The following is a 27,158-nucleotide window of genomic DNA, read 5'->3' as shown; positions in this document are numbered from 1 at the left end:
TAAAACTTAAAAAAAAATGTAATAACATAGTTATTGCCCACAATAAAGTGCTTAATGAAAGGGGGGAGGGGAAGCAATTTTGAAACTGTTCATACAGTACCGTTTCAGTATCATAAAAAATATATATTTACCAAAAAAAAAAAAAGCCTCAAAAGGAAATGAGGCATGTGTTCCAATTTTTCAACAAATATATACTGAAAACGCACTGCTAGGCACCATTTTGTTGGTGTGCTGAAAATACACTGGTTGGCAAAAACAGCAAAACAAACAACCCCTACCTTACAAAGGTTCGTTCCATTATGATAATCGCCTTTGAGATGGGAGTCACAAGTTATTTCTGCTTTCCATCTCAGATGCTGGGTGATGTGACTGTGGATACAATTAGCTTCCTAATAACTTCGCCTTCCAAATTTTTTATACTGAGGTTGAGTGGCTTCGATAGTGAAAGAATTTATTTTACCATATGGAAGACCAAGGTCCAGAAAACTCAGGACACGGTGGGGACAGACCACAAAAAGAAACCTCAAAAACCGAGAAAACACGTTGCTGAGAAACCTAAGCAGCCCGAGATAACCCAACGGAAAAGGCAAAAAGGTGTGCTCTTCAGCCAGGTGTTTCAGAAACGATTTCCTCGAACAAAGAAAATCCAGTTCCAACCAGCCATACCCACCCTGGACTGCAAAAAGCCACCACTTTACAAAAAAAAAAAAAAAAAGGAAACAAAGAATTTTTTCAAGCACAAACGGTGGGGGAAAGGAAGAGGGGAGAATGGCGACACGGCGCAACACCGCCACCTACTGGCCAAAGAAACTGAACGCCACACATCCCAAAAGAAAATACATCTTTTTCGCTGCCCTACCTTGAAGAGCTATGGAGATTATGGCTAAGGGAGTCAAGTGTAATGCCGCTGAGGGGGGGCAGAAAAAGAAGAACGCCCGAAATCACCCTGCCGAACCATCCTTGGCACAAAAACTTATGCCGCCCCGCCCCGGAACTGTGCCACCGCGGTATGAAGTTCCGCCCCCGGAAGTCCAAAACCCAGAAGGGAGAACGCGCCGGAGTCGGGACTGCACTGCGATTGGAGGGTTCTGGGCCGGCGCGAGGGCCTGAGTGAAGTCGGTGCCAGTCTGTGTGCCCCGGTCTTGGTAGGCTTCCGGATCCGTTCTAGGGTGATATCTGGGTCCTGTCTCCGGATTCCCGGGCGTCCTCGGTGTCCTGCAGGCGTCGCGTGTAAGAATCCCCTGGTCATTGTCCTTCTGCCCACCCCAACCTGTGAACATGCTTGTCCGCTTTTCCCTCGCTGTCCTCAGCCCTCCGTCCTCTGCTGCCTCCCAGTCATCTCAAGGTTCAGGAAGGGACCCTGCCGCCCCGGGCTTATCCGTCCTCAGTGACGAGGTTTTTCGGGTGATGGTGGGGGGTTCGTTGGGTCCGGAGACCAATGACCAAGAAAAGAATTTTCGAAGACGCTTTTGGTGCAAATAGATGATTTTATTAATTCACGGGGACAGGACGGGGCCGTGAGGAAAGACAGATTATATATTAGGGAGTTGGAAGAGGTAAAGTCCAGGGGAAGGTTCCAGTGAGATTTTCATATACTGAAGAAGATCACAGGATTTGGGAGGCCTAGCTATTGTCAAGCTAAGGTTGTTTTTCCCTCTAGCAAAGCATTAGCATTAAGACAGTAGGGAGTTGCTGGAGAAATGTTTGGCTATGCCAGCCTCAAGTAATTGTCAACAGGCCGCAGGTTATGAGGAAATTTAATCCTATGCCCCATTTCCTGCCTTTCTTTCACATGTCTCTCATGGATGTCCTCCTACCCAATGCCCTGGGCATCAGGAAACCCTGCTCCACTCCCTAGGGTTGCTGTGGAGCATTCCTCTCTCTCATCACCCCAGACACAATGCCCTTGTTCTCCCCTTCCCTCTAATGCCTCTACATCCGCAACATTCAGCCCTTTGGGGGCCTCCATCCAGGGGCCCCACACTCCCTTCATTCCATCAGGACCCTCCTTCCCCAGTTTACCTGGGACTATAAATTCTCCCCCACAACACTGGTCTTTTTCGCCTTCCTTCCTCCTCCCTCCTTTCTTGGTACACCCAAATAAGGAACAAGCTTTGGGCGCCTGGGTGTCTCAGTAGGTGGAGCGTCCTACTCTTGATTTCTCTCAGGTCTTGGTGCCGTAGTCCTAAGATTGAACTCCACCTCTGCCTGTCAGCATAGAGCCTGCAAGGATTCTATCCCTCTTTCTGCCCCTCCTTTGTTCACCCACTTGTGCTCTCTCGCTCTTTCAAAAACAAAAAAAACTAACTCTGCACGTTCCACAACTGTATCTTCTGTACCTGCACTAGCTTTCCAGAACTCCAGCACCCATGCTTCTCAAGATGTTCATTGCTAATACATTAAGAGAAAAAAAGAGAGAGCAGCTATCAAACAGGAACTCTCACCACTTCCAGCAACATGGGATCTGCACTTGTATCTCTTCTGCCTCTGTGGAATAAGGGACCTGATCTCACTTGAGGCCAGGCCCATCACCTGGATCCTGTGCCCATCTTCTGGAGGAGAGGTAAGCCTTTGCAATGATCCCCAATTGTCACCTGTCCATTTGTATCTCATCCATTTGTATCTCGATCATCTGTTATCTGCGAGCATCCTCCTATTTGTCAACCCTATTATACGATGAACTAAAGCATAAAGCCATCCCTTATCCCATATCTTTCTGAGACACTGCCTGCCACATTTCCCTTGCTGCAAACAGCAAGTCCCCCTTGTTCTGTAACCATTTTCCTTGCCACCCACCTCAATCCTATTTTGTCAGCCTGCCTCCCAAAAGAAAATATTGGTCAAGGCCAGTGATCTTCATATTGCTAAGTTCTATGATAATGTCCTCTCCTCAAATAAGTGTATCTCTCACATACCTTTGGTACGTGTCAAAATTGCCTCGTTTTTTATCTATCCCTCCCTCCCTTCAATTTTTTATTTTTGTGTATTTGACAATTTACTATCTGGGCGTTGCTTCTCCAACCCCATTGGCCACTGTGCTCCTTGTCAGTGTTTATTGCTCACTCCCTATTCCACAGGGCTTTTAACAGGGCCCTTCCCATCTACACTCTCTCTGTGGGTTGTTTCATCCTTGGTGCCAGCACAGAGCATGGACACAATGGGACCTCCCACGTTCGTACCTCATGCATCAACCTGTCCCCTGAGATCCACATTTGTCTGTGTCTTTGCTGGATGACCAGAAGGGAGCAGACACTTAACATGTCCCAAGCATGCCTCTTCATGTGACATGTTCCTTTGGTCTCCACTGCAACCCAGCACCACGTCCTCTGGATTCGATCTTCTGAAAACATCCTGTATCCATCCCGTTCTGTGCTCATCTACTGCTACTGTTTTCGTATCCAAATAATCTGCTCATCTCTTGTCTTCACGGCAGTAACTCTGGCCTACTCCTGTTCCTTGCACACGCTTCTTCCCTCCTTAGGACATTGGTGATCACAGTTGTCTCTGCCTGGGAGAGTCTCTCCCTGGATCCTTACATGGTGGGTTCCTTCTAACCTTCTGGTTTCTGCTCCATTATTGCCTCCTCAGAGAGGCTCTCCCTGACCCCCTTGTGTAAAGTAGGTTGTTCCTGGCCTAGGACCTGGGTTATTTTCTTCCTAACACTTAGCCCACTAATTTGCTTATTCCTTGGTTGGTTGGTTGGTTGGTTGGTTGGTATTCTCTCACTCCCCAGATAAGTGCTACGTGACCGGCTTGTACAAGAGCACCACACACCTATTAAGAGAGGCTCTCATTAATGTTATGGAATGCCGAATAAAAGGTCACCTGACACCTGTTGTTGCTTTGTTGTGGGTTACTGAAAGGGTATCACTGGAGTGGGGGAGGGTTCCTGGATAATCTCCCTTTAAACCCACAGGAACACGTGTGTGCCCCCATGGTAGCTCCTGCAGGTTTTGAGGTGTTTGTACTAATGACACACAAAAAAACCTTTCTTCTCAGTCGTTAAATTACTTCACTTGCTGCTTAAAATGAGATGCCCATGATGAATGAGAGAAAGAAAGAGAAGAGGTCGGCCCATCATAAGGACACCTAGGGTGGGCAGCAGTGCTCTCAAGACTTCATCTAGTGAACTCTCAGGCTGCATAGCAGCAGGCGTGTTCCTTAGTGTCCCTGTGACTTGGTTTCTCCATCTGCACTTAGGACAGTCAGGGCATGTGCCCGTAAGGTGAATGAAACTATTTTCAGAACAGAGCTGGCACCAGGAGTTCTCAAGATGTTTCATAAATCATTGCTTCGCATTGTGAGTGACTGCCTGTGGGAGAATCAGGAGCCTGAGAAGAGCAGCCAGAGTGTTCCCACGTGTATTGTCTGTATGGGACCCACACCCATGGAACTAGCTAGGGAGAAACTGTCCTGGTTAGGACCCAGCCAGGAACCTGTATTGTAACTCCAGCAGGAAGGCCACTAAAGGCATTGTGCCCAGAATGGGAAGTTCTCAAGCAAACACTTTCATTTTGGGGATGTTACCTTTAGGGCAGTTGTTCTTTAATTCTGTTTTCCAGTCATGTAGACTGTGCTTCCCCCGGTAATGAGAAAAGTAGTTACTTTGAACGATTAAACTATGGAGCCAGTCTCCGTGCTGCTGTTTTAATTCATTATGTGGTAAATAGGAGACTGGAAAAAAGGTTGCCAAACCTCCAAATACTCCTGGACTAGTCACCTAGGAAGACACACCCAGATTTGCCCCAGAACTCCTGGAAGACATCACAAGCTTTGGGTAAGTTCATCTCTGCTGCCGAGTATCCAGGTGCTGGTGGGAGCAGAGGACTTAGGATTGAAGCTCTCTGGGTACTGATGTTACAATTGCTGACAAGCATCTCCTAGGACCCTTTTAAAACATGGTGTCTGTCTTTGAACTCTGAGTTTACTTTTATAGATCGTCCCTACTGACAATGGCACAAGGGTTCATGACTGACTGGTAATCCTCTCTCTTTTATGTTTCTTTCTCACTAGCCAATCTCTTTTTGCTTAATAATAATAATAATAATAATAATAATAAAAAGCAAATCCTAAAGCTTTCCCTTTGGGATCTGGATATACTATGGGAGTCTTGTCAGCATGAAGGTCAAGCAAAGATGAATGTTGTCTCCCAGTACTGGAGGAGTACGTGACACAAAGAGGTGGCAGATGGAGGTAAGGCTCTCAGGTCAGACTCCCCTGAATGGGAGGGGACAAGCGAGATGTATCAGACAAGTGGAGGAAAGGATTTTGCACCTATTTGCATTTGGGACTCAGAGGAGTTCACTTCGCAGGCTGACCCAGCAGTCTCTTTGGGCAGAGGGATGGCTGAAGTTTAGGAACTTAGCTTACTGGAGCTGATCCTGGCTCCCGCTGTGCTGTCTCACCTCAGGGGCTGCATTCCCAGTAGAGGAAATGTGGAAAGTGACTGAGACCACATGAAAGGGTCCATGAATGAGGTCTAAATAGGCAAAGGACTAGACCCTGCAGCTGAGGCTGTGAAGCAAAGGCCCTGTCAAGGGTGATGATGGAGGTTGAGATCAAGAATCCGAGAGGTCTACAGATGCCAGTACAGGTGAGCTGAGGCTAGGTGAGCCAGGGGGCATCCTGTGCCCATCAAAAGGAAGACAGGGACATGTAAGTTTCACTAGTGAAATGCACAGATGGTGCAGGTAACTTCACCAGGTGGACCAGGGAGACAAGAATCCTCCTTCCCTAGAAACCACCCAGAACACTGTGAGCAACTTAAGAATTTCAAAACCCCCCCTTCCAACATCACCCAGGAGACTTGTAAACCACAATACACCTTCCCCACCTTGGAGGCAAGTAGGGAGGTTTGGTGGAAATCTGAGAGAGTGAGCATCCTCAACTAGACCAGTCACATGATTGATATCGAACAAGCTTACCAGCTGAGCAATGAAATCTGTGCGCTTTTTGTTCCTTTTCTATGCAGTCCTAAGAGAGGACAGTCACGATAAAGATCACATCAGCCAGAGAGAATAAATTAACCACAGTGCCCTTGTGGTCCAGGAAGCACTAGTGAATATGTGATCCCAGCTCACCATCCCAACAGGTCCTGTCTGTCCACCCTCCAATCAGTCCATGTTAGGGGAGAATGGGGCATCCTTGCCTTTTCCTCTCACTTAACTAGGACAACGTTTCACGTCCATAAATGGATCCCAACAGTGGGGCACAGAAGGAAGAGCAGACCAGACAGACACACAGAGCGGAGTAACTCATGAGAGCTGTCACTGAGCTGAGCAGGTCCGACTCGACTCTGGCATTGTTCTCTCCACGAGCAATGCCAGGTTCCATTTTCCTTTAACAACACAGGCCCTGTTGTCCAGGGCCTGAGCGGTAGAGCTTGTCCTCAGAAAATGGTGTAGCCTCCTGTAGAGCTGGAGAAAATCATAAAAACACATTGCAGCCACTCTGCTTTCATAGCTTTCATAGCCTCCTGAGACCTCAGTGCTTTCTAGGATGGTTTCTTTGGGGCTGTGGTTCCTCCCCCAGTCCCTTCTGAGGGCATCCCAAGTTTACACCTCTCTCTTTGAATCCTCTACTGTACATCTATCCCTTCCCATCTAGCCCAAGCACATTTCCATTCTCGCAGGAGATCTAGCAGGCTGGGAGAGGGAGGGAGAAGGGCCTGTGTGCTGGAAGGGAGTGAAGGATTCTTTTGTCTTGGCAACATTCTTCTGCTCAACCTCAGGCATCAGACCCTCTGAAGGTCCGGTCAGATGAGAAAGCACTTGTCTCCATCCCCCTCTCTTTCTGTGATCAGACATTGAGATGATTAACAAAAACCAAAACCAAAAACAAAACCAGGGTAACTGAAGCTTCATCAATCTGAAGAAAAAAAACCCAAACCAGAAAAAGAAGTAGAAACGAAACCATAGGATGTATTGTCTGAGGCCGCCCCCAGACACCGGGTCCTGACTCCAATAAATGTGCTTGTTCCAAGTGTCCTGTGCACCGACAGACATGTGCACATGTGGATACAGAGGAGCACTGCTTCCAGCCCAGTGCAGCACAGTGACTGGGACAAAAGGTACCTACAGGGGATGAGACAATGAGGAGGGAATGCAGGCCGACCCAGATCAAGCAAGACAAGAGGGGTAATGTACCTTTTCAGTCGTTATCTATAGGTTCTTTCACGGCTTATTTGAAATCTGCATTTCATTTCCACCCATTTGTGCAACTACTTAGTTAGACCAAAGTCTATGATTATCACCTTCACCTGAAAGATGTTTTTTCTCGCTTTTGTGGTGGCAAAATATCCGTCACAAAATTTACCATGTTAAGCATGTTTAAATGAACATCGATCGTTTCCACCAGGAAGTTCACGCTGTTGTGTAACTTTGATATCGCCAGTATCATCCATCTTCAGAGTTTTCATCACCCGACCTATATTTTTGTACCCTTTAAATAAAAACCCCCAGTACCGCTTCCCCTGGGTCCCTGTAATCACTACGTGGGAGGAGGGGGCGGGCGGGGGTGGGGGGGTGGTGAGGCAAAAGCCAGACGACTTAGAGTCGCAGATCCAAGTTGGCGAGGAACCTAGGCAGCAATTTAAGAAAGGCAACTTGAAAGGTAGAAAGATATCCCAGTGCTGCGCATTTTCTGTGGGTCCCTAACACCTAGAAGGAAGCAATTTTAGCAAGGGTAGCCAAACGCGCGCATGCGTAAACGAAAGGCCTCCTCCTCCTCCTCCTCCCCCCCCCCCCCAAAGAAAATCATTCCGAGTTTTTTCAAACTCGAAGGGCGGGGGTGGAGGCAGTACTAACGGGTACAATGTGCAACACTGCCACCTACTGGTTAGAGAAACAGAGTGACACACATGGCGAAGGAAAATCGATCTTTTCCGCTGTTCGACTGTAACGAGCCCTGCAGATCGGAGCCTAGGGAACGAGGAGGAATGCAGCTGAGGGGCAGAGACAGCTGTAGCACGGTCGATGTGGCTAGGCCTAAGCGTCTTTGGCACAATAGCTTTCCGTGGTTCCGCCCCGGAATTAAGGCAACAGAAGCAGGAAGTCCCGCCTCCGGAAATTCCGGAGTCCGGTAAGGGAAAGGCCGCTCTCAGGGGTTCCTTCCATTTGTAGGGTTTGAGCAGGCTTGTGGTGGCTGAGTGAGGTGTCCAGCAGTCTGTGTGTTGAGTACTGAGGACTCCTTCCATACTGGTCCAAAGCCCCGAACACCTGTTATGCGGGTGCTATTCGTCGATTCCCGGGAGCTCCGACTGTCCCTTGGGCGACCGAGTCCGGATTCCCTGGTCATTGTTCTGTCCACTCCGGCCTGCGTACACGTTCTTCCCGTGGCACAGTTGCTGTAGTCCTGTCAGCCTCCAGGAGACAAACCGGCCACCCCGGTCATCTCCGTCTTTAGTGTAGTTCTTCCCAACCCGGGCATCCCGCTGTCCTCGGACCTCCCCTGTGCCCTGGACTTCTGGAGACCCTGCTCCCCTTGCTGGTGTGACTATCTAGCATTCTCCTCTCTCATCACCACAAACAGGATGCCCTGTTCTCCAGCTCCCTCCCTGGAATGCCTGTACATCCACAGCTGTCAGCCCTTTTGAGAGCCGCCAGTTTGAGGGCCACAGGGTTACTTCAGTGTAGATTGTCCTCCCCTCATCCCCACGTAATGAGAAAAATTTTGTTTTTGAAAGATTAAAGTATTGAGCCAATCTCAAGTGCTTTTAAAAAAATGTTTATTTATTTTGGGGAGACACAGATAGAGCGCCAGCAGGGGAGGAGCAGAGAGAGGGAGAAAAGGATTCCGAAGCAGTCTCCAGGCTCTGAGCCGTCAGCACAGAGCCCTAAAGCCCCATGCAGGACTCAAACACACAAACCTGAGATCATGACCTCAGCCAAAGTCAGAAGCTTAACTAACTGAGCCACCTGGGCGCCCCAAGTGCTGCTCTTTTAATTGATTATGTGGTAAATAGGAGACTGGAAAAAAGGTTGCCAAACCTCCAAGATACTCCAGGACTGGTCACCTAGGAAGACACACCCAGATTTGCCCCAGAACTCCTGGAAGACATCACAAGCTTTAGGTAAGTTCATCTCTGCTGCCCGAGTATCCTTAATAGTTACCAGGCGCTGGTGGGAGCAGAAGACTTAGGACTGAAGCTTTCTGGGTACTGACGTTACAATTGCTGACAAGCATCTCCTAGGACCCTTTTAACACATAGTGTCTGTCTTCGAACTCTGAGTTTATTTTTATGGATCGTCCCTGCTGACGATGGCACAAGGGTTCATGATTGGTAATCTTCTCTTTTATGTTTCTTTCTCAGCTAGCCAATCTCTTTTTGCTTAATAAAAAAAAAAAGCAAATCCTAAAGCTTTCCCTTTGGGATCTGGATATACTATATAGGAGTCTTGTCAGCATGAAGGTCAAGCAAAGATGAATGTTGTCTCCCAGTACTGGAGGAGTACGTGACACAAAGAGGTGGCAGATGGAGGTAAGGCTCTCAGGTCAGACTCCCCTGAATGGGAGGGGACAAGTGAGATGTATCAGACAAGTGGAGGAAAGGATTTTGCACCTATTTGCGTTTGGGACTCAGAGGAGTTCACTTTGCAGGCTGACCCAGCAGTCTCTTTGGGCAGAGGGATGGCTGAAGTTTAGGAACTTAGCTTACTGGAGCTGATCTTGGCTCTTGCTGTGCTGTGACACCCCAGAGGCTGCATCCCCGGATAAGGAAATGTGGAAAGTGAGTGACTCCCCATCAGGGGCTAATGATGGGGAGCATCAGCAGCATGCAGCAGACTAGGTGACCCTGCAGCTGAGGCTGTGGAGCAACAGCCCTTCCCGCAGAAGTGATGGACGTTGAGACCAAGAATCCAAGAGGTCTCCACATGCCAACACAGGTGAGCTGAGGCTGGGTCAGCCAGGAAGCAGCAGGTACTGGCCAAGAGGAGAGAGAGGAAAAAGCTGGTTTCACCAGCCACATGCAAGGTGGTGCAGGTCACTTCACCAGGTGGACCAGGGACACAAGAGTCCTCCTTCCCTCAGAAACCACCCAGGAGACTGTGAGCAACATAAGGATTTCATACACCCCATTCCAGCACCACCCGGGGAGACTTGTAAAGCACACATACACCTTCCCCACTTGGAGGCAAGAAGGAAGGTGTGGTGGAAATCTGAGCGACTGAGCACTTCCTCAGCTAGACCAGTCACATGATTGATATCAACGATGCTTGGCAGATCATCAATGAATTCAGTGGGGTTTTTGCTCCTTTTCTGTGTAGTCCTGAGAGTGAATAATCATGAAGATCACATCAGCCAGAGAGAATCAATTACCCACCGTGCCCTTGTGGTCTGAGGAGCACCGGTGAATCTGTGATCCCAGCTCACCATCCCCACAGGCCCCTGCTCTGTCCACCCTCCAATCAGTCCATGTTAGAGGAGGATGGGGCATCCTTGCCTTGTCCTCTCCTTTAACTAGGACAACGTTTCATGTCCCATAAATGGACCCCCAAAGCAGAGCACAGAAGGAAGAGCAGACCAGACAGACACAGCGGAGTAACTCATGAGAGCTGTCACTGAGGTGAGCAGGTCCTTCTCAAGTCTGTCATGCCCTCCACGAGTGATGCCAGGCTCCATTCTCCTTTAACAACACAGGCCCCTTTTTCCAGGGCCTGAGCCATGCATAAAATGCTGTAGCATCCTTTAGGGCTGGAGAAAATCACAAACACATTAGAGCTACTCTGCTTTCATTGCCTCCGTAGCCTTCTGCGACCTCATTGTTGTGCAGGATGGTTTTTTGGGGGGCTGTGGTTCCTCCCCCAGTTCCTTCTGAAGGCATCTCAGGATTATACCTCTCTCCTTCCATCCTCTACGATACACCTATCCCTTCAGTCCTAGCCAAAGCACATTCCCATTCTGAAGTGAGATCTATCAGGCAGTGAGAGGGAGGGAGAAAGGGCTGTGTGCTGGAAGGGGGTGAGCCATTCTGTTGTCATGGCAACATTCTTCTGCAGCTCCTCACTGGGTCACTCAGTCTCAGGCGTCAGCTTGCCTGAAGGTCCAGGATAGATGGGAAAGCACTTGTCTCCCTCTCCTTGTCTTTTTGTGATGAGACGTTGAGATGATGTAAAAAGAGAAAAATGGTTACCAGGGTACCTGAAGCTTCACCCATCTGACTCAAGAGGAAAAAAACCCAAGCCACAAAAGGGAGTAGAAACTAAACCACAGGATGTATTATGGGAGGCCACCCATAGAGAAAGGGTCCTGACTGTCAATAAATGTGCTTGTTACACACGCACACGTAGATACAGAGGAGCACTGCTTCCAGCCCAGAGCAGCACACTGACTGAGGCAATAGGTACCAAGGGGGAGACCTGATGAGACAATGAGGAGGGAATGCAGGCCGACCCAGATCAAGCAAGGCAAGAGGGGCAATGTACCTTTTCAGTAGTTATCTACCGGTTCTTTCACGGCTTATTTGAAATCTGCATTTCATTTCCACCTATTTGTGTAACTACTTATTTAGGACAAACTCTATCCTATGTCACCTGTGTTTTCTCCCTTTTTTGGTACTAAAACCGGTCACATAAAATGTACCATGTTAAGCATGTTTAAATGAACATCGATTGGTTCCATCAGGAAGTTCACACTGTTGTGCAACTATCGCCAGTATCATCCATTTCCAAAATTTTCATCATCCGACCTGTATCTTTGTACTCTTTAATTAAGAACCCCCCAGTACCGCTTCCCCTCCGCGCCTGGTAATCACTACGTGTGGGGAAAAGCCAAAAAGCAGACGACTTAGAGACGCAGACATCCAAGTTGGTGAAGAACCTAGGCAGCAGTTTAAGAAAGGCAGGTTGAAAGGTAGAAAGATTTTATCCCAGGGCTGCGTGTTTTATTGGGTCCCTAACACGTAGAAAAAACCTATTTCCAGCCAGGGCAGCCAAAAGCGCGCATGCGTAAAAAGAAGGTCCTGTTGTTGTTGTTGTTGTTGTTGTTGTTGTTGTTGTTGTTTTAAAAGAAAGCAGCTCTGAGTTTTTTCAAACTCGGAAGGCGGAAGGCGGGGGAAGAGGTGGTCCGAGCTGGTACAGTGCGCAACACTGCCACCTACTGGCCAGAGAAACGGAACGACACACATCACAAAGGAAAATCCATCGTTTCCTCTGTTCGCCTGTAAAGAGCCCTGCAGATCATAGCTGAGGTGGCAAAGAGGAATGCTGCTGAGGGGGAGCGAAGGCTGTGGTACAATCGAACTGGCCCGGCCGAACGGTCTTTGGCACAATAGCCTTCTATGGTCCTGCCCCGGAACTAAGCCAACAGAAGCAGGAAGGCCCGCGTCCGGAAGTTCCGGCGCCCGGTAGAGGAAAAGTCAGGGCTTCGGGATGCGTTCCAGTTGTGAGGTTCTGAGCCTGGTTCCGGCGACTGAGTGAGGTCCTTGCCAGTCTGTGTGCCCAGTTCTGAAGACGGTTTCCATACTCGTCCAAGGCCCCAAACCCCTGTTATCCGGCTGCTATTCCTCGATCCCCGGACTCTCAGACCGTCCTTTGGGCGACGCGTGTCCGAATCCCCTGGTCATTGTTCTGCCCACTCTAGCCTGTGAACGCTGGTCCCAAGGCACAGTTGCTATCCTCCTCTCAGCCCTCCCTCCCCTGCTGCCTCCAGGTCTATCAAGGCCCTAGAAGACAAACCGGCCACCCCCGGTCCTCTCCGTCCTCAGGGTTGTTCTCCCCAACACGAATATCCAGCTGCCCATGGACCTGCCTTGGACCCCGGACATCAGGAACCCCGCTCCCCTCCCTGGAGTCGCTGTCTAGCATTCCTCTCTCTCATCACCCCCAAAAAGCCTGTTCTCCAGCCCCCTCCCTCTACTGCGTCTACAGCCTAGGCATTAAGCCCTTTAGGGAGCCCCCGGTTCTGTGGCCACTTAGGTCATGTCACATCCTACTAGGCCAGCTTAAGGGGCTATAAATTGTCCCGCGCAAAACAGGTCTTTGCTCCTTCCTCTCTCCTCTCCTGGTACACCCTAATAAAGACGAAATCCTGCAACCTCCTGACCTGTATCTTTTCTCTATCTGCAGTAACCTTCTAGTGCTCCATGACCCACGCTTCTCAAGAAGTTCAATGGCAATACATTAAGAAGAAGAAGAAGAAGAAGAAGAAGAAGAAGAAGAAGAAGAAGAAAAGAAAAAAGAGCAGTTATCAGACAGGAACTCTCACCGCTTCACAGCAACACCTGATCTGCACCTGTATCTCTGCTATCCCTGTGGAATAAGGGACCTTATCCTACCTGAGGCCAGGCCCTTCACCTGGATCCCATGCCCATCTTCTGGAGGAGGAGTAGGACTTTGCAATGATTCCAATTATCACCTATCCATTTATTTATTTCTCCATCATTCTGTTATCTATGATAACAAGAAGCAGTAAAACGTAAAGCCATCCCTTATCCCATATCTTTCTGAGACACTGCCACATTTCGCTTGCTGTAAACAGCAAGTCTTCCCTTGTTCTGTAACCATTTTTTTTTTTTTTTTGCTAACTTCTCCAGTCCAGCTTCTATCAACCTGCCTCCCCCCCCCAGATGAAAACTGCTATCAAGGGCACCAGTGAATCCCTTTGATGATGTCCTCTCCTCAACCTACTGTACCTCTCAGATAGCTCTGGTACACTTAACAATTGCCTGGTTCTTGAAAGTGTCCCTCCCTCCCTTTCTTCTAATTTGTATTTTGGTCTATTTGAAAATTTACTCTTTGGGTGATGTTCTCCCAAACCCAGTGGCCACTGTGCTCCTTGTCAGTGTTTATTGCTCACTCCCTATTCCACAGGGCTTTTAACAGGGCCCTTCCCATCTACACTCTCTCTGTGGGTTGTTTCATCCTTGGTGCCAGCACAGAGCATGGACACAATGGGACCTCCCACGTTCGTACCTCATGCATCAACCTGTCCCCTGAGATCCACATTTGTCTGTGTCTTTGCTGGATGACCAGAAGGGAGCAGACACTTAACATGTCCCAAGCATGCCTCTTCATGTGACATGTTCCTTTGGTCTCCACTGCAACCCAGCACCACGTCCTCTGGATTCGATCTTCTGAAAACATCCTGTATCCATCCCGTTCTGTGCTCATCTACTGCTACTGTTTTCGTATCCAAATAATCTGCTCATCTCTTGTCTTCACGGCAGTAACTCTGGCCTACTCCTGTTCCTTGCACACGCTTCTTCCCTCCTTAGGACATTGGTGATCACAGTTGTCTCTGCCTGGGAGAGTCTCTCCCTGGATCCTTACATGGTGGGTTCCTTCTAACCTTCTGGTTTCTGCTCCATTATTGCCTCCTCAGAGAGGCTCTCCCTGACCCCCTTGTGTAAAGTAGGTTGTTCCTGGCCTAGGACCTGGGTTATTTTCTTCCTAACACTTAGCCCACTAATTTGCTTATTCCTTGGTTGGTTGGTTGGTTGGTTGGTATTCTCTCACTCCCCAGATAAGTGCTACGTGACCGGCTTGTACAAGAGCACCACACACCTATTAAGAGAGGCTCTCATTAATGTTATGGAATGCCGAATAAAAGGTCACCTGACACCTGTTGTTGCTTTGTTGTGGGTTACTGAAAGGGTATCACTGGAGTGGGGGAGGGTTCCTGGATAATCTCCCTTTAAACCCACAGGAACACGTGTGTGCCCCCATGGTAGCTCCTGCAGGTTTTGAGGTGTTTGTACTAATGACACACAAAAAAACCTTTCTTCTCAGTCGTTAAATTACTTCACTTGCTGCTTAAAATGAGATGCCCATGATGAATGAGAGAAAGAAAGAGAAGAGGTCGGCCCATCATAAGGACACCTAGGGTGGGCAGCAGTGCTCTCAAGACTTCATCTAGTGAACTCTCAGGCTGCATAGCAGCAGGCGTGTTCCTTAGTGTCCCTGTGACTTGGTTTCTCCATCTGCACTTAGGACAGTCAGGGCATGTGCCCGTAAGGTGAATGAAACTATTTTCAGAACAGAGCTGGCACCAGGAGTTCTCAAGATGTTTCATAAATCATTGCTTCGCATTGTGAGTGACTGCCTGTGGGAGAATCAGGAGCCTGAGAAGAGCAGCCAGAGTGTTCCCACGTGTATTGTCTGTATGGGACCCACACCCATGGAACTAGCTAGGGAGAAACTGTCCTGGTTAGGACCCAGCCAGGAACCTGTATTGTAACTCCAGCAGGAAGGCCACTAAAGGCATTGTGCCCAGAATGGGAAGTTCTCAAGCAAACACTTTCATTTTGGGGATGTTACCTTTAGGGCAGTTGTTCTTTAATTCTGTTTTCCAGTCATGTAGACTGTGCTTCCCCCGGTAATGAGAAAAGTAGTTACTTTGAACGATTAAACTATGGAGCCAGTCTCCGTGCTGCTGTTTTAATTCATTATGTGGTAAATAGGAGACTGGAAAAAAGGTTGCCAAACCTCCAAATACTCCTGGACTAGTCACCTAGGAAGACACACCCAGATTTGCCCCAGAACTCCTGGAAGACATCACAAGCTTTGGGTAAGTTCATCTCTGCTGCCGAGTATCCAGGTGCTGGTGGGAGCAGAGGACTTAGGATTGAAGCTCTCTGGGTACTGATGTTACAATTGCTGACAAGCATCTCCTAGGACCCTTTTAAAACATGGTGTCTGTCTTTGAACTCTGAGTTTACTTTTATAGATCGTCCCTACTGACAATGGCACAAGGGTTCATGACTGACTGGTAATCCTCTCTCTTTTATGTTTCTTTCTCACTAGCCAATCTCTTTTTGCTTAATAATAATAATAATAATAATAATAAAAAGCAAATCCTAAAGCTTTCCCTTTGGGATCTGGATATACTATGGGAGTCTTGTCAGCATGAAGGTCAAGCAAAGATGAATGTTGTCTCCCAGTACTGGAGGAGTACGTGACACAAAGAGGTGGCAGATGGAGGTAAGGCTCTCAGGTCAGACTCCCCTGAATGGGAGGGGACAAGCGAGATGTATCAGACAAGTGGAGGAAAGGATTTTGCACCTATTTGCATTTGGGACTCAGAGGAGTTCACTTCGCAGGCTGACCCAGCAGTCTCTTTGGGCAGAGGGATGGCTGAAGTTTAGGAACTTAGCTTACTGGAGCTGATCCTGGCTCCCGCTGTGCTGTCTCACCTCAGGGGCTGCATTCCCAGTAGAGGAAATGTGGAAAGTGACTGAGACCACATGAAAGGGTCCATGAAGGAGGTCTAAATAGGCAAAGGACTAGACCCTGCAGCTGAGGCTGTGAAGCAAAGGCCCTGTCAAGGGTGATGATGGAGGTTGAGATCAAGAATCCGAGAGGTCTACAGATGCCAGTACAGGTGAGCTGAGGCTAGGTGAGCCAGGGGGCATCCTGTGCCCATCAAAAGGAAGACAGGGACATGTAAGTTTCACTAGTGAAATGCACAGATGGTGCAGGTAACTTCACCAGGTGGACCAGGGAGACAAGAATCCTCCTTCCCTAGAAACCACCCAGAACACTGTGAGCAACTTAAGAATTTCAAAACCCCCCCTTCCAACATCACCCAGGAGACTTGTAAACCACAATACACCTTCCCCACCTTGGAGGCAAGTAGGGAGGTTTGGTGGAAATCTGAGAGAGTGAGCATCCTCAACTAGACCAGTCACATGATTGATATCGAACAAGCTTACCAGCTGAGCAATGAAATCTGTGCGCTTTTTGTTCCTTTTCTATGCAGTCCTAAGAGAGGACAGTCACGATAAAGATCACATCAGCCAGAGAGAATAAATTAACCACAGTGCCCTTGTGGTCCAGGAAGCACTAGTGAATATGTGATCCCAGCTCACCATCCCAACAGGTCCTGTCTGTCCACCCTCCAATCAGTCCATGTTAGGGGAGAATGGGGCATCCTTGCCTTTTCCTCTCACTTAACTAGGACAACGTTTCACGTCCATAAATGGATCCCAACAGTGGGGCACAGAAGGAAGAGCAGACCAGACAGACACACAGAGCGGAGTAACTCATGAGAGCTGTCACTGAGCTGAGCAGGTCCGACTCGACTCTGGCATTGTTCTCTCCACGAGCAATGCCAGGTTCCATTTTCCTTTAACAACACAGGCCCTGTTGTCCAGGGCCTGAGCGGTAGAGCTTGTCCTCAGAAAATGGTGTAGCCTCCTGTAGAGCTGGAGAAAATCATAAAAACACATTGCAGCCACTCTGCTTTCATAGCTTTCATAGCCTCCTGAGACCTCAGTGCTTTCTAGGATGGTTTCTTTGGGGCTGTGGTTCCTCCCCCAGTCCCTTCTGAGGGCATCCCAAGTTTACACCTCTCTCTTTGAATCCTCTACTGTACATCTATCCCTTCCCATCTAGCCCAAGCACATTTCCATTCTCGCAGGAGATCTAGCAGGCTGGGAGAGGGAGGGAGAAGGGCCTGTGTGCTGGAAGGGAGTGAAGGATTCTTTTGTCTTGGCAACATTCTTCTGCTCAACCTCAGGCATCAGACCCTCTGAAGGTCCGGTCAGATGAGAAAGCACTTGTCTCCATCCCCCTCTCTTTCTGTGATCAGACATTGAGATGATTAACAAAAACCAAAACCAAAAACAAAACCAGGGTAACTGAAGCTTCATCAATCTGAAGAAAAAAAACCCAAACCAGAAAAAGAAGTAGAAACGAAACCATAGGATGTATTGTCTGAGGCCGCCCCCAGACACCGGGTCCTGACTCCAATAAATGTGCTTGTTCCAAGTGTCCTGTGCACCGACAGACATGTGCACATGTGGATACAGAGGAGCACTGCTTCCAGCCCAGTGCAGCACAGTGACTGGGACAAAAGGTACCTACAGGGGATGAGACAATGAGGAGGGAATGCAGGCCGACCCAGATCAAGCAAGACAAGAGGGGTAATGTACCTTTTCAGTCGCTATCTATAGGTTCTTTCACGGCTTATTTGAAATCTGCATTTCATTTCCACCCATTTGTGCAACTACTTAGTTAGACCAAAGTCTATGATTATCACCTTCACCTGAAAGATGTTTTTTCTCGCTTTTGTGGTGGCAAAATATCCGTCACAAAATTTACCATGTTAAGCATGTTTAAATGAACATCGATCGTTTCCACCAGGAAGTTCACGCTGTTGTGTAACTTTGATATCGCCAGTATCATCCATCTTCAGAGTTTTCATCACCCGACCTATATTTTTGTACCCTTTAAATAAAAACCCCCAGTACCGCTTCCCCTGGGTCCCTGTAATCACTACGTGGGAGGAGGGGGCGGGCGGGGGGGGGGGGTGGTGAGGCAAAAGCCAGACGACTTAGAGTCGCAGATCCAAGTTGGCGAGGAACCTAGGCAGCAATTTAAGAAAGGCAACTTGAAAGGTAGAAAGATATCCCAGTGCTGCGCATTTTCTGTGGGTCCCTAACACCTAGAAGGAAGCAATTTTAGCAAGGGTAGCCAAACGCGCGCATGCGTAAACGAAAGGCCTCCTCCTCCTCCTCCTCCCCCCCCCCCCCAAAGAAAATCATTCCGAGTTTTTTCAAACTCGAAGGGCGGGGGTGGAGGCAGTACTAACGGGTACAATGTGCAACACTGCCACCTACTGGTTAGAGAAACAGAGTGACACACATGGCGAAGGAAAATCGATCTTTTCCGCTGTTCGACTGTAACGAGCCCTGCAGATCGGAGCCTAGGGAACGAGGAGGAATGCAGCTGAGGGGCAGAGACAGCTGTAGCACGGTCGATGTGGCTAGGCCTAAGCGTCTTTGGCACAATAGCTTTCCGTGGTTCCGCCCCGGAATTAAGGCAACAGAAGCAGGAAGTCCCGCCTCCGGAAATTCCGGAGTCCGGTAAGGGAAAGGCCGCTCTCAGGGGTTCCTTCCATTTGTAGGGTTTGAGCAGGCTTGTGGTGGCTGAGTGAGGTGTCCAGCAGTCTGTGTGTTGAGTACTGAGGACTCCTTCCATACTGGTCCAAAGCCCCGAACACCTGTTATGCGGGTGCTATTCGTCGATTCCCGGGAGCTCCGACTGTCCCTTGGGCGACCGAGTCCGGATTCCCTGGTCATTGTTCTGTCCACTCCGGCCTGCGTACACGTTCTTCCCGTGGCACAGTTGCTGTAGTCCTGTCAGCCTCCAGGAGACAAACCGGCCACCCCGGTCATCTCCGTCTTTAGTGTAGTTCTTCCCAACCCGGGCATCCCGCTGTCCTCGGACCTCCCCTGTGCCCTGGACTTCTGGAGACCCTGCTCCCCTTGCTGGTGTGACTATCTAGCATTCTCCTCTCTCATCACCACAAACAGGATGCCCTGTTCTCCAGCTCCCTCCCTGGAATGCCTGTACATCCACAGCTGTCAGCCCTTTTGAGAGCCGCCAGTTTGAGGGCCACAGGGTTACTTCAGTGTAGATTGTCCTCCCCTCATCCCCACGTAATGAGAAAAATTTTGTTTTTGAAAGATTAAAGTATTGAGCCAATCTCAAGTGCTTTTAAAAAAATGTTTATTTATTTTGGGGAGACACAGATAGAGCGCCAGCAGGGGAGGAGCAGAGAGAGGGAGAAAAGGATTCCGAAGCAGTCTCCAGGCTCTGAGCCGTCAGCACAGAGCCCTAAAGCCCCATGCAGGACTCAAACACACAAACCTGAGATCATGACCTCAGCCAAAGTCAGAAGCTTAACTAACTGAGCCACCTGGGCGCCCCAAGTGCTGCTCTTTTAATTGATTATGTGGTAAATAGGAGACTGGAAAAAAGGTTGCCAAACCTCCAAGATACTCCAGGACTGGTCACCTAGGAAGACACACCCAGATTTGCCCCAGAACTCCTGGAAGACATCACAAGCTTTAGGTAAGTTCATCTCTGCTGCCCGAGTATCCTTAATAGTTACCAGGCGCTGGTGGGAGCAGAAGACTTAGGACTGAAGCTTTCTGGGTACTGACGTTACAATTGCTGACAAGCATCTCCTAGGACCCTTTTAACACATAGTGTCTGTCTTCGAACTCTGAGTTTATTTTTATGGATCGTCCCTGCTGACGATGGCACAAGGGTTCATGATTGGTAATCTTCTCTTTTATGTTTCTTTCTCAGCTAGCCAATCTCTTTTTGCTTAATAAAAAAAAAAAGCAAATCCTAAAGCTTTCCCTTTGGGATCTGGATATACTATATAGGAGTCTTGTCAGCATGAAGGTCAAGCAAAGATGAATGTTGTCTCCCAGTACTGGAGGAGTACGTGACACAAAGAGGTGGCAGATGGAGGTAAGGCTCTCAGGTCAGACTCCCCTGAATGGGAGGGGACAAGTGAGATGTATCAGACAAGTGGAGGAAAGGATTTTGCACCTATTTGCGTTTGGGACTCAGAGGAGTTCACTTTGCAGGCTGACCCAGCAGTCTCTTTGGGCAGAGGGATGGCTGAAGTTTAGGAACTTAGCTTACTGGAGCTGATCTTGGCTCTTGCTGTGCTGTGACACCCCAGAGGCTGCATCCCCGGATAAGGAAATGTGGAAAGTGAGTGACTCCCCATCAGGGGCTAATGATGGGGAGCATCAGCAGCATGCAGCAGACTAGGTGACCCTGCAGCTGAGGCTGTGGAGCAACAGCCCTTCCCGCAGAAGTGATGGACGTTGAGACCAAGAATCCAAGAGGTCTCCACATGCCAACACAGGTGAGCTGAGGCTGGGTCAGCCAGGAAGCAGCAGGTACTGGCCAAGAGGAGAGAGAGGAAAAAGCTGGTTTCACCAGCCACATGCAAGGTGGTGCAGGTCACTTCACCAGGTGGACCAGGGACACAAGAGTCCTCCTTCCCTCAGAAACCACCCAGGAGACTGTGAGCAACATAAGGATTTCATACACCCCATTCCAGCACCACCCGGGGAGACTTGTAAAGCACACATACACCTTCCCCACTTGGAGGCAAGAAGGAAGGTGTGGTGGAAATCTGAGCGACTGAGCACTTCCTCAGCTAGACCAGTCACATGATTGATATCAACGATGCTTGGCAGATCATCAATGAATTCAGTGGGGTTTTTGCTCCTTTTCTGTGTAGTCCTGAGAGTGAATAATCATGAAGATCACATCAGCCAGAGAGAATCAATTACCCACCGTGCCCTTGTGGTCTGAGGAGCACCGGTGAATCTGTGATCCCAGCTCACCATCCCCACAGGCCCCTGCTCTGTCCACCCTCCAATCAGTCCATGTTAGAGGAGGATGGGGCATCCTTGCCTTGTCCTCTCCTTTAACTAGGACAACGTTTCATGTCCCATAAATGGACCCCCAAAGCAGAGCACAGAAGGAAGAGCAGACCAGACAGACACAGCGGAGTAACTCATGAGAGCTGTCACTGAGGTGAGCAGGTCCTTCTCAAGTCTGTCATGCCCTCCACGAGTGATGCCAGGCTCCATTCTCCTTTAACAACACAGGCCCCTTTTTCCAGGGCCTGAGCCATGCATAAAATGCTGTAGCATCCTTTAGGGCTGGAGAAAATCACAAACACATTAGAGCTACTCTGCTTTCATTGCCTCCGTAGCCTTCTGCGACCTCATTGTTGTGCAGGATGGTTTTTTGGGGGGCTGTGGTTCCTCCCCCAGTTCCTTCTGAAGGCATCTCAGGATTATACCTCTCTCCTTCCATCCTCTACGATACACCTATCCCTTCAGTCCTAGCCAAAGCACATTCCCATTCTGAAGTGAGATCTATCAGGCAGTGAGAGGGAGGGAGAAAGGGCTGTGTGCTGGAAGGGGGTGAGCCATTCTGTTGTCATGGCAACATTCTTCTGCAGCTCCTCACTGGGTCACTCAGTCTCAGGCGTCAGCTTGCCTGAAGGTCCAGGATAGATGGGAAAGCACTTGTCTCCCTCTCCTTGTCTTTTTGTGATGAGACGTTGAGATGATGTAAAAAGAGAAAAATGGTTACCAGGGTACCTGAAGCTTCACCCATCTGACTCAAGAGGAAAAAAACCCAAGCCACAAAAGGGAGTAGAAACTAAACCACAGGATGTATTATGGGAGGCCACCCATAGAGAAAGGGTCCTGACTGTCAATAAATGTGCTTGTTACACACGCACACGTAGATACAGAGGAGCACTGCTTCCAGCCCAGAGCAGCACACTGACTGAGGCAATAGGTACCAAGGGGGAGACCTGATGAGACAATGAGGAGGGAATGCAGGCCGACCCAGATCAAGCAAGGCAAGAGGGGCAATGTACCTTTTCAGTAGTTATCTACCGGTTCTTTCACGGCTTATTTGAAATCTGCATTTCATTTCCACCTATTTGTGTAACTACTTATTTAGGACAAACTCTATCCTATGTCACCTGTGTTTTCTCCCTTTTTTGGTACTAAAACCGGTCACATAAAATGTACCATGTTAAGCATGTTTAAATGAACATCGATTGGTTCCATCAGGAAGTTCACACTGTTGTGCAACTATCGCCAGTATCATCCATTTCCAAAATTTTCATCATCCGACCTGTATCTTTGTACTCTTTAATTAAGAACCCCCCAGTACCGCTTCCCCTCCGCGCCTGGTAATCACTACGTGTGGGGAAAAGCCAAAAAGCAGACGACTTAGAGACGCAGACATCCAAGTTGGTGAAGAACCTAGGCAGCAGTTTAAGAAAGGCAGGTTGAAAGGTAGAAAGATTTTATCCCAGGGCTGCGTGTTTTATTGGGTCCCTAACACGTAGAAAAAACCTATTTCCAGCCAGGGCAGCCAAAAGCGCGCATGCGTAAAAAGAAGGTCCTGTTGTTGTTGTTGTTGTTGTTGTTGTTGTTGTTGTTGTTGTTAAAAGAAAGCAGCTCTGAGTTTTTTCAAACTCGGAAGGCGGAAGGCGGGGGAAGAGGTGGTCCGAGCTGGTACAGTGCGCAACACTGCCACCTACTGGCCAGAGAAACGGAACGACACACATCACAAAGGAAAATCCATCGTTTCCTCTGTTCGCCTGTAAAGAGCCCTGCAGATCATAGCTGAGGTGGCAAAGAGGAATGCTGCTGAGGGGGAGCGAAGGCTGTGGTACAATCGAACTGGCCCGGCCGAACGGTCTTTGGCACAATAGCCTTCTATGGTCCTGCCCCGGAACTAAGCCAACAGAAGCAGGAAGGCCCGCGTCCGGAAGTTCCGGCGCCCGGTAGAGGAAAAGTCAGGGCTTCGGGATGCGTTCCAGTTGTGAGGTTCTGAGCCTGGTTCCGGCGACTGAGTGAGGTCCTTGCCAGTCTGTGTGCCCAGTTCTGAAGACGGTTTCCATACTCGTCCAAGGCCCCAAACCCCTGTTATCCGGCTGCTATTCCTCGATCCCCGGACTCTCAGACCGTCCTTTGGGCGACGCGTGTCCGAATCCCCTGGTCATTGTTCTGCCCACTCTAGCCTGTGAACGCTGGTCCCAAGGCACAGTTGCTATCCTCCTCTCAGCCCTCCCTCCCCTGCTGCCTCCAGGTCTATCAAGGCCCTAGAAGACAAACCGGCCACCCCCGGTCCTCTCCGTCCTCAGGGTTGTTCTCCCCAACACGAATATCCAGCTGCCCATGGACCTGCCTTGGACCCCGGACATCAGGAACCCCGCTCCCCTCCCTGGAGTCGCTGTCTAGCATTCCTCTCTCTCATCACCCCCAAAAAGCCTGTTCTCCAGCCCCCTCCCTCTACTGCGTCTACAGCCTAGGCATTAAGCCCTTTAGGGAGCCCCCGGTTCTGTGGCCACTTAGGTCATGTCACATCCTACTAGGCCAGCTTAAGGGGCTATAAATTGTCCCGCGCAAAACAGGTCTTTGCTCCTTCCTCTCTCCTCTCCTGGTACACCCTAATAAAGACGAAATCCTGCAACCTCCTGACCTGTATCTTTTCTCTATCTGCAGTAACCTTCTAGTGCTCCATGACCCACGCTTCTCAAGAAGTTCAATGGCAATACATTAAGAAGAAGAAGAAGAAGAAGAAGAAGAAGAAGAAGAAGAAGAAGAAGAAGAAGAAAAAAGAGCAGTTATCAGACAGGAACTCTCACCGCTTCACAGCAACACCTGATCTGCACCTGTATCTCTGCTATCCCTGTGGAATAAGGGACCTTATCCTACCTGAGGCCAGGCCCTTCACCTGGATCCCATGCCCATCTTCTGGAGGAGGAGTAGGACTTTGCAATGATTCCAATTATCACCTATCCATTTATTTATTTCTCCATCATTCTGTTATCTATGATAACAAGAAGCAGTAAAACGTAAAGCCATCCCTTATCCCATATCTTTCTGAGACACTGCCACATTTCGCTTGCTGTAAACAGCAAGTCTTCCCTTGTTCTGTAACCATTTTTTTTTTTTTTTTTGCTAACTTCTCCAGTCCAGCTTCTATCAACCTGCCTCCCCCCCCCAGATGAAAACTGCTATCAAGGGCACCAGTGAATCCCTTTGATGATGTCCTCTCCTCAACCTACTGTACCTCTCAGATAGCTCTGGTACACTTAACAATTGCCTGGTTCTTGAAAGTGTCCCTCCCTCCCTTTCTTCTAATTTGTATTTTGGTCTATTTGAAAATTTACTCTTTGGGTGATGTTCTCCCAAACCCAGTGGCCACTGTGCTCCTTGTCAGTGTTTATTGCTCACTCCCTATTCCACAGGGCTTTTAACAGGGCCCTTCCCATCTACACTCTCTCTGTGGGTTGTTTCATCCTTGGTGCCAGCACAGAGCATGGACACAATGGGACCTCCCACGTTCGTACCTCATGCATCAACCTGTCCCCTGAGATCCACATTTGTCTGTGTCTTTGCTGGATGACCAGAAGGGAGCAGACACTTAACATGTCCCAAGCATGCCTCTTCATGTGACATGTTCCTTTGGTCTCCACTGCAACCCAGCACCACGTCCTCTGGATTCGATCTTCTGAAAACATCCTGTATCCATCCCGTTCTGTGCTCATCTACTGCTACTGTTTTCGTATCCAAATAATCTGCTCATCTCTTGTCTTCACGGCAGTAACTCTGGCCTACTCCTGTTCCTTGCACACGCTTCTTCCCTCCTTAGGACATTGGTGATCACAGTTGTCTCTGCCTGGGAGAGTCTCTCCCTGGATCCTTACATGGTGGGTTCCTTCTAACCTTCTGGTTTCTGCTCCATTATTGCCTCCTCAGAGAGGCTCTCCCTGACCCCCTTGTGTAAAGTAGGTTGTTCCTGGCCTAGGACCTGGGTTATTTTCTTCCTAACACTTAGCCCACTAATTTGCTTATTCCTTGGTTGGTTGGTTGGTTGGTTGGTATTCTCTCACTCCCCAGATAAGTGCTACGTGACCGGCTTGTACAAGAGCACCACACACCTATTAAGAGAGGCTCTCATTAATGTTATGGAATGCCGAATAAAAGGTCACCTGACACCTGTTGTTGCTTTGTTGTGGGTTACTGAAAGGGTATCACTGGAGTGGGGGAGGGTTCCTGGATAATCTCCCTTTAAACCCACAGGAACACGTGTGTGCCCCCATGGTAGCTCCTGCAGGTTTTGAGGTGTTTGTACTAATGACACACAAAAAAACCTTTCTTCTCAGTCGTTAAATTACTTCACTTGCTGCTTAAAATGAGATGCCCATGATGAATGAGAGAAAGAAAGAGAAGAGGTCGGCCCATCATAAGGACACCTAGGGTGGGCAGCAGTGCTCTCAAGACTTCATCTAGTGAACTCTCAGGCTGCATAGCAGCAGGCGTGTTCCTTAGTGTCCCTGTGACTTGGTTTCTCCATCTGCACTTAGGACAGTCAGGGCATGTGCCCGTAAGGTGAATGAAACTATTTTCAGAACAGAGCTGGCACCAGGAGTTCTCAAGATGTTTCATAAATCATTGCTTCGCATTGTGAGTGACTGCCTGTGGGAGAATCAGGAGCCTGAGAAGAGCAGCCAGAGTGTTCCCACGTGTATTGTCTGTATGGGACCCACACCCATGGAACTAGCTAGGGAGAAACTGTCCTGGTTAGGACCCAGCCAGGAACCTGTATTGTAACTCCAGCAGGAAGGCCACTAAAGGCATTGTGCCCAGAATGGGAAGTTCTCAAGCAAACACTTTCATTTTGGGGATGTTACCTTTAGGGCAGTTGTTCTTTAATTCTGTTTTCCAGTCATGTAGACTGTGCTTCCCCCGGTAATGAGAAAAGTAGTTACTTTGAACGATTAAACTATGGAGCCAGTCTCCGTGCTGCTGTTTTAATTCATTATGTGGTAAATAGGAGACTGGAAAAAAGGTTGCCAAACCTCCAAATACTCCTGGACTAGTCACCTAGGAAGACACACCCAGATTTGCCCCAGAACTCCTGGAAGACATCACAAGCTTTGGGTAAGTTCATCTCTGCTGCCGAGTATCCAGGTGCTGGTGGGAGCAGAGGACTTAGGATTGAAGCTCTCTGGGTACTGATGTTACAATTGCTGACAAGCATCTCCTAGGACCCTTTTAAAACATGGTGTCTGTCTTTGAACTCTGAGTTTACTTTTATAGATCGTCCCTACTGACAATGGCACAAGGGTTCATGACTGACTGGTAATCCTCTCTCTTTTATGTTTCTTTCTCACTAGCCAATCTCTTTTTGCTTAATAATAATAATAATAATAATAATAAAAAGCAAATCCTAAAGCTTTCCCTTTGGGATCTGGATATACTATGGGAGTCTTGTCAGCATGAAGGTCAAGCAAAGATGAATGTTGTCTCCCAGTACTGGAGGAGTACGTGACACAAAGAGGTGGCAGATGGAGGTAAGGCTCTCAGGTCAGACTCCCCTGAATGGGAGGGGACAAGCGAGATGTATCAGACAAGTGGAGGAAAGGATTTTGCACCTATTTGCATTTGGGACTCAGAGGAGTTCACTTCGCAGGCTGACCCAGCAGTCTCTTTGGGCAGAGGGATGGCTGAAGTTTAGGAACTTAGCTTACTGGAGCTGATCCTGGCTCCCGCTGTGCTGTCTCACCTCAGGGGCTGCATTCCCAGTAGAGGAAATGTGGAAAGTGACTGAGACCACATGAAAGGGTCCATGAAGGAGGTCTAAATAGGCAAAGGACTAGACCCTGCAGCTGAGGCTGTGAAGCAAAGGCCCTGTCAAGGGTGATGATGGAGGTTGAGATCAAGAATCCGAGAGGTCTACAGATGCCAGTACAGGTGAGCTGAGGCTAGGTGAGCCAGGGGGCATCCTGTGCCCATCAAAAGGAAGACAGGGACATGTAAGTTTCACTAGTGAAATGCACAGATGGTGCAGGTAACTTCACCAGGT

General features: G+C 48.8%; 2 long non-coding RNA genes across 3 annotated transcripts; both read left to right on the top strand.

Moving 5' to 3' along the window:
* The first annotated feature begins 1,057 nt into the window (after positions 1-1,057).
* On the top strand, positions 1,058-13,152 carry LOC145713872 (uncharacterized). The gene is made up of 3 exons (XR_014136689.1): positions 1,058-1,230; positions 2,349-2,563; positions 13,065-13,152. It is a non-coding gene; the product is annotated as an uncharacterized LOC145713872 (long non-coding RNA).
* Positions 13,153-20,470: 7,318 nt separating this feature from the next.
* Positions 20,471-24,285, top strand: LOC145713873 (uncharacterized). Of its 2 annotated transcripts, none has more exons than XR_014136691.1 (2): positions 20,471-21,287; positions 22,436-24,285. It is a non-coding gene; the product is annotated as an uncharacterized LOC145713873 (long non-coding RNA). The 2 variants fall into 2 exon arrangements; XR_014136690.1 differs by having other exon boundaries at positions 20,471-22,064.
* Positions 24,286-27,158: the final 2,873 nt, after the last annotated feature.

The sequence above is a fragment of the Panthera onca genome, chromosome X (genome assembly GCF_046562875.1).
Source record: "Panthera onca isolate mPanOnc1 chromosome X, mPanOnc1 haplotype 2, whole genome shotgun sequence".
NCBI lineage: Eukaryota > Metazoa > Chordata > Mammalia > Carnivora > Felidae > Panthera > Panthera onca.
This window is presented reverse-complemented; position numbering and strand designations above follow the sequence as displayed.